Consider the following 7,566-nt stretch of genomic DNA (forward strand, 5'->3'; position numbering starts at 1 on the left):
CAAATAAATAAATAAAATTTAAAAAAATCTTTAAAAAAAAGAATTCAGAGACAGAGTACCCAAACTGCAATTCTAAACCCACTTATTCACTGGAAAGTGCCAGTACTACCACTAAACCAGAGCACCGGGAATGTGGTTGAGAGAAAACAACCATGTACTTGGCTCCCTTGCCCACAGAGAGTGCTCTGCAAGGCTGGCATGACACTTGCGACACATGGGCCTTGGGCTCCTTACCACTGGTATAGGCTGGAAAAGAAAAAAGAAGTAAGTTTCTGTATTTGACTTCAGCTGTACTGCTTACATTCAAGTTCAGGCTGCACATTAGAATTTCCATTAAGAGAAAATAAATTACTTAAGATGGAAAAAAAAAGGTGTGCGAGAACTGAGATGTACATAATCTCACTTTGCAAAGTTTTTAATTATAGTTTGTTTCCCCCCCCCCCAGTGCTTTGTTTTTGGAATGCATTGAGATCATTCCTAAGAGTGACCAGATACAAAGTTCAAAGCTCCTCATAGCAGGTCTATGATCATCACATACAACATAGGGAAATGGTAACTGCTATGAACTCAATTTATTTGTTAATACTTCATTAATTTCATGTTAATATTTTTTCCTTGAAGCCTAACCCACAGAGGATTTCATTACCACTACTATTCAGGTGTCAAAAACCTTTCTAAAACAAAACAAAGAAAATCTTTTATTAAAATGGATCTTTAGTTTTGTAGACAATAGAAACTGTGAAAAAGAGAACTAAATCTTCATCAGTTTAATTCACAAAGCGAATGCACAGGGAAATAGCATTATTCACCATTTAAATTGCCTAATTAGTCTTGGGAATATCTTAACTCTGTCCAAAGTAAAGGAATTTTACACCCAGTTATGATAGCGCAAATTTCTAAACAGTAGATTGAAGCAAACCCTCCACTGAAAGAAATAAATCACTTCTGGGCTGAGAAAGCTCTACTGAGATGCCATCTGAAAGATCTATTGAGCCTGAAGTGAAATATATACATTTTTGAAAGGATAAACATGCTAGGAAATGTCTGCTATGCTTTACAGTGAATCATCGAAACATTTCTGAGTTCCCTGATTTATTCTCAAGTAACAACCTTGACTCCTTAAAACTTGTTTGTGATGGTCGAAGGGAAACACGTACCACGCTCGGATGCCAGCTACCTGCCTCGCTGGCTTCTTTTGAGAGTCAGCCTCTCGTAAGGCATCATTTGCTTCCGCACGCTGCCTGGGCTCCCCCTGTGCCACCATTCTTGTGAACACCAGAGGAGCAATTTGGGCTTAACTGCTTGGGAGCTCTGTTTATAACAATAATAGTACAGGATGTCAAGTCCTCAGAGTCTCATGTGTCACAGGTGATCGGACACATAAATGCAAATATCCAAAATCTGCTCTGCTGGGAAAAATGATTTTTGCCAAGGCCAAGGAAGCCAGCGGATGTACAAACACTTGAGCTTCAGCCTCTAATAAGCCCAGGAACTGTCTGTTCAATTGCACAGCATCGCTTTCATCTGGTTCTAATACATGTATATGTCTAGTGAATTCATTCCCCTTGGGGAAAATGAAGTGCCTATGATCTGATAGAAATTGTTGAAAGTTTTACATTTTAACTGTTCTCTTCTTTTTATATGAGCTGTTTACTTTTCGAGAACCTTCAAACATTCTAGCATTTTAGAATAATGTTTTAAACATGGCACTATTAAGAAATTTTAAGATTACAGCTGTAAAAACAGACCTATGTCATTACAATCAGTGAGAAAGTCCCTTAACTGGAATTTCAGAATATAAAAGGAGCCCATGCAGAGAACTGACAGAAAAAAGAACCAAAAAAGAGAAGAGAGAAATAAAGAGGGGAAGAAAAATCTATCATGCACAGAAAAGGGGGTATTTCTATTCTTGACAACCCATTTGAAAAAATAAATGTGATTCAGTATTTGAGTAGCAAACTTCTTTTATTGGAAGGGTGGTGTTACTATATATTGGCTTATGCAATCTTTACATACTGCATCTATTAAGGTACTTATTCATTTCTATTTCAGATGGTCATGAGCATATCTGTTTTTCCTATCTGGGCTCTTCAAACGCTAGTACTATGTTGCAAGCCTCTGCCAAAAAAATTCCCTGCACAAAGCAGATATTCACTATTTGTATTTGAATAAATGCCGAAGACTAGAAAAAGTGCTGAAAACACATTTTTGATCAGAGCAAGATGCAGAAGTAGGAAGACATTTGGGCAGGAAATTTATTCCATAAAAGTACTGCATTAATGGAAACGAATATTCATAATGTATTAGCATGCTATGGCGAAATGATCACAAAGAATAAGCAAAGTCTGTAATACTTGTCTGAATAAACGTTTTCCATCAAGAGAATCAATGTGTGCATCCAACAGTGTGCGTTTTCCTTGAACGCTCTGGGGGTAGCAGTGCAGAAAGCCGATGATAGCACTGCTGAGGTGTGTGGGTTGCGGAAAGACGGTATCTTGATAAGCAAAGACGGTGGGACACTAAAAATTCTCCCCAAGATAGTAGTTCAGTTATGTGCAAACTGAGCAAGAAAGAGAAGAGATTCCAAAAATACATTGACTGACAAGAGACAAAGGATTGGAATAGAATTTCAGCTAAGCCACAGGTACTAGTTCTTGCTTCTCTTTCTCTGTTGTAGCTTGTTAGACATCCCAGCTGCTTGGGTCTGTACAGAATCTTCGCCTCTCTCCTTAAGGTCTCTACTTCTCTAACTTTTCTCATCTTTTCCACTGAAAAAAATTCCCTTTATATTGTTTCCTTTGAAATAGTATTCTCTTCCCACTTTTCTCTTGGCCCTACTTCCACACCAGCCCTTCGTATTCCTGCTCAGTGGCAGGACCTGGCCCCTACTTCCACAGCTTGACAGAGATGCCTTCACTGAGGTGGCGCGTGCCCTCCTAACTGCCAAACCTAGGACATGTCCAGTTCTCAGTGTGATGAGCATCTCCACTGCCAGTGAGATCGTTCCTTCCTACATAAGTCATTGTACCAAAAAGTTGGCTGACCAGACAGACCAGTAAATAAGCGTTATCTACTACCAGTGAAATACCTAGCCCTAGCACTCTGTACATAGCATGGACTCAAAAGGATATTTGCTGATACTCACTTACCATTTCTCAGTTGCCCTTGTTCGTTTTTTACATACAGATGTCCTTCTGCAGGGTCTCAGTCACCCACACACTCCTTCTGGATTCAGAGTCCAGAGTGCTCACCACTACACCACGGAACTTACATTCCCACACTCTTTCTAAGTGTCTTATCTAACATTGGTTTGCACAATTATTATGCTACGACCACTACATCTACATATGTAGAAGAAAATGCAAATGTATCTTCTGCTTTCTGAACGTTCACAGAAATGAACCAGGCAATGGTAGATTGATGGGTCCACAAAACATTCAAATTTATTGTCATGTACAGGGGCTTCACAGGAATGTGATCACCCAAATCTCCAGTGAGATTCAGAGCTTACATAGCCTTTATGTGGAGAGCAAAAAAGGGGGGATGTACTCACTCCCCAGTGAGAAGCACTGGTAAACTTACACAGAGTTGTTTGTGTCTTTCCTCGGATGGGTGACTGTAAACATTCCATGACCCCTCACAGTCACGTCTCATATTCTTCCCTGTGGTTCTCAGACATAGCCCTGAGCCACACGCAATGTATCTTCAATCCATCTGTACAATTCTCAATGTAGAAGGCTTTAATTATTGGGAGATCGTATTTATATCCCTACCCTCCACAGTTCTTGTACAGACTGCTAAATTTAGTCCTGTGTCACTTTTGGTTTTTGCATGGAAGCATCTGGAATATTTCACTTTGAGAAAGATACATGTGAAGTAGATGGTGATGCAAATCTTCATATAAGAACACATTGTTAAATTTAGAAATCAGATGAATTTTCACTTTAGAAAGTGCTTGAATAATAATTTATTCTATTAAAAGAATTATTTCCTATTTTTTAATATACCAAGCAAACAGGAACTTCTATAAAATTCATAGTAGCCTAATTATAAAAATTGAAAAAAAAAGTTGATATGGTTGAAGCCCTTGCAATGTATGGTTCCACATCAATTTACAGTGGTATATGTGCCAGGGAAACAAATGTGTCATGGGAATTTTAACAGCAATAAATGTCACAGTCTGAGCACACAGATGGAGTTAGGGTCGCCTACTCACAGGTGCAAGACCAGGCTGAGGGCTGGGAGGCGGGTGAGCACAGGGTCTTGGACCTTCAAATCTTCCCACGCTTCGTGAGGCACCAGACAGAATTCCAGAGCGCATTCAGTGCAGAACGGCAAGTTACTCCTTTAGGCCATACCCTAGCTGATGGTGAAGATAGGGAGAGGAATGAACGCTGATCTCAAACTTTGGGACTCGAGCACTCCAGACACCCTCCTGCCTGTCTCTTCAGTGGCTGGCACCATAGCCATGCGCCACCTTGCTGAGCTGAGATCAGTGTTGAACTTGCTTGACTGAATAATCAAATTTTTTCCACAGCTAGAACATATAAAACTATTTAAATGGAATATGACTTGCTAAGAACATCAATAAAAAGTTAAAGTATCTGAACCACTGTATTCCAAAAGTGACATATTAATGGCCTATGACTTAAGAGCTTTCTAAATGTGGCTCTTAAACATTTTCCATGCTCTTTTCTGTCTCTTCACCCCTACTCCCTGCCTCACAAAAACAAAACAAAACAACAACAATAAGCAACAAAATACATGGTCACTCTACCTTCTTCCTTTCACAATTTTTTTTCTTCCTCTGAATCCTTAACAAATATTTATATCCTAGACAACAGATCATACACCCTAGGGAAATTCTGAGTCAATAACAACCTTGATTCCACACAATGAACCAAACGGGATCCCTAAACATAAGCACAAAGTGATGCTCAAATGAGAGAGAGTGTGACAGTACCTGAAAAAGGACAAAGAAATGACATTAGAGATTTCAGAGAAATCACCTCTGATGGGATGACCTCAGGACTTAAAAAGAAGGGTGTCTTAGCGAAGATGCCGTAGTGCAAGTGCATATTGGTTGGAGAGACAGAGTCATCCCTGTATATTCCTGAGGAAGTGATTCTAAGAATCCCTGAAGGTGCTCCAAACTTGCAGGTGCTCAAAACCTTTATATATTATGGTGCAATATTTGTACATAATCTACATAAATTCTCATACTTTAAGCCTCATCTAAATTACTGAAAATATCTGATACACTGCAAATCATTCGTGAGCAGTTACACTGTATTGTTTAAGGACTAAAGACAAGAAAAAGTTTGTATGCATTCAGTACAAAAGCAATATTTTAGAGAATATTTTTGGCCAGGTCTGGTGGGGCACGCTTAAGCCCTCTACTCAGGGAGGCTGCTATCAGGGGATCCCGAGTTACAACAAGGGTTGGGTAATTTAGCAGCTTAACAATACACAGTCTGAAAATACATTTTTTAAAGTTTTTAAAAAGAATACAAAAGATAGTAAAACAAAAAACATTAGAGACAATACAGAATTTCACTAAACAAAATGATAGGAATTCAACAATGGTTATTATATCGCATATTGCTGTCTTCAAATTAGTTGTTAATATTATCAAATATAGGCCTACAAAAATAGCCAAAAAGTTATAAAAATGAAAAAGGATGGAGGAAAACAATTTCAGCGTTAACTGTTCCTCTCAATAGACTGGCAATATTCAGAAGTACTATTATCCAAGCAATGCTGTATAAATATCCTGTATATATCTCTCTTCCTTCCTTCCTTCCTTCCTTCCTTCCTTCCTTCCTTCCTTCCTTCCTTCCTTCCTTCCTTCCTCCCTCCCTCCCTGCCTGTGTCCCTTCCTTCCTTCCTGTCTCCTTTCCCTCATCCCAGCTGTTCCTTCCCTATGAACAGTTTCTACCCCTTTCACTGCATCCACTGTACCTTTCACACCCTGTTTACTCTTTCTGGTTTTCACACTAGGGAGACTCTATGATGCTTACACATGCAGCTCTTACGTGTATAGTCTCTGGTTGCATCCATTTACCTGTATCTATAAAAGCCTTGAGTTTATCTTTTAAAAGCTGAGTAATTCTCCACTGTATAAAAATACCACATCTTTTTAAAAAATATTTATTTAGTTTATTACAGGATTTCACTACACAGTTCAAACTTATTCTGATCCTCTTGTCTCAACCTCCCCAGTGCTGAGATTACAGGCGTGCTCCACCAAGCCTGGTACTGGGGCCTGCACAACATGCCTGGTATTCTGGGGCAGCATGGCATGCTGTGCCGTGGATCGAACTCAGGACCTTGAACTTGCCAGGCAGGGGCTTATGCTGCTGAGCTATCTCCCCAGCCACCACATCTTTTTCCCCCACTTCTTAGTTGATAGGCATTTGGGTTGTTTCCAAGATTTAGGGAGACAAATTGCACTGCTATAAGCATTGGTGCACATGTATCTCTGCAGCATGTTTTCAGTTTTTCTGGAAAAATATCCTGGAGGGGAATAACTAGGTTGAACTGGTTGAAGAAATATATATATTCTTGGATAATTGTACTGCTGATTTTTGCTAGTCTATTGAGAGGAACAGTTAATGCTGAAATTGCTTTCTTCTATCCTTTTCATTTATTATATTTTTTGCCATTTTTGTAGACTTATAGGTAATCTCAATAACTAATTTGAAGACTATTTCTCACTTTTTGAGGTATCTACACACTGAAAATAAAATTTTAAAAAATGTTTTATTAGTGTATATTTGAAGTACATAAGATTACATTCATTGTAGGGAATTGATACACATATATAACACATCTCAGTCCTTGGTTTTTCTCTTTCTTCCAGCCTCTCTCCCTTTTCTGGCAGCCTCCAATTCATTTATTTATAAGTCCTTATAAAGTTAATTATCATATGTGGAGATTGACAACCAAACGTATTAGGCTAAAAAAAATTCAAAATGAAAAACCACCAAAATAAATATTTTTTTTTCTGATTCGTAGTTGTTTGAAGCTGTGGGACTAGAGAAAGGACCATTTCAGGAAAAGACCAAAGGAGTTGATTTGTAACACCTTACTTGGAAGCAGCAGCTCCAGTCCCTGACTCACACCATCTAGGCGATACACGTTCATTCTCTTTCCTGCCAAGTGTGTCGAGCTTGTTACCGGCCACGTAGGTCCACACCAGTAGGTTTGTTTGTTTCTTGCCACTGAGCAAATCAAAGAAGGCTATTCATTTTGATAGAAACACAAAGGGATTTACTTAGTTAATTCCATGGAGATGGAGGAGCCGCATCACTGAAATCACCATTTCACTGTATAGGTATTGGTATTATAGGGCCTCTTATAGCAAGAAGTAGTGGGGAAGAAAATACGATGTGACAGTGGACAAGTCCAACCACCCTCCAGCCCTGTCTGGACCCTGCCTTCTCCCTACTTTCCCTGTGAAAAAAGAAACTTGACTTTGATCTCCCAGTGCCCTAATCTGCATGTTCTGCCCATTCTTCTGGGCTGAGGAGGGGCAGCAGTGGGAGGTGTGGTCTAGACTAAACA

Source organism: Octodon degus, unplaced genomic scaffold (genome assembly GCF_000260255.1).
Source record: "Octodon degus isolate 3935 unplaced genomic scaffold, OctDeg1.0 scaffold00055, whole genome shotgun sequence".
In the NCBI taxonomy this organism is placed as follows: Eukaryota; Metazoa; Chordata; class Mammalia; order Rodentia; family Octodontidae; genus Octodon; species Octodon degus.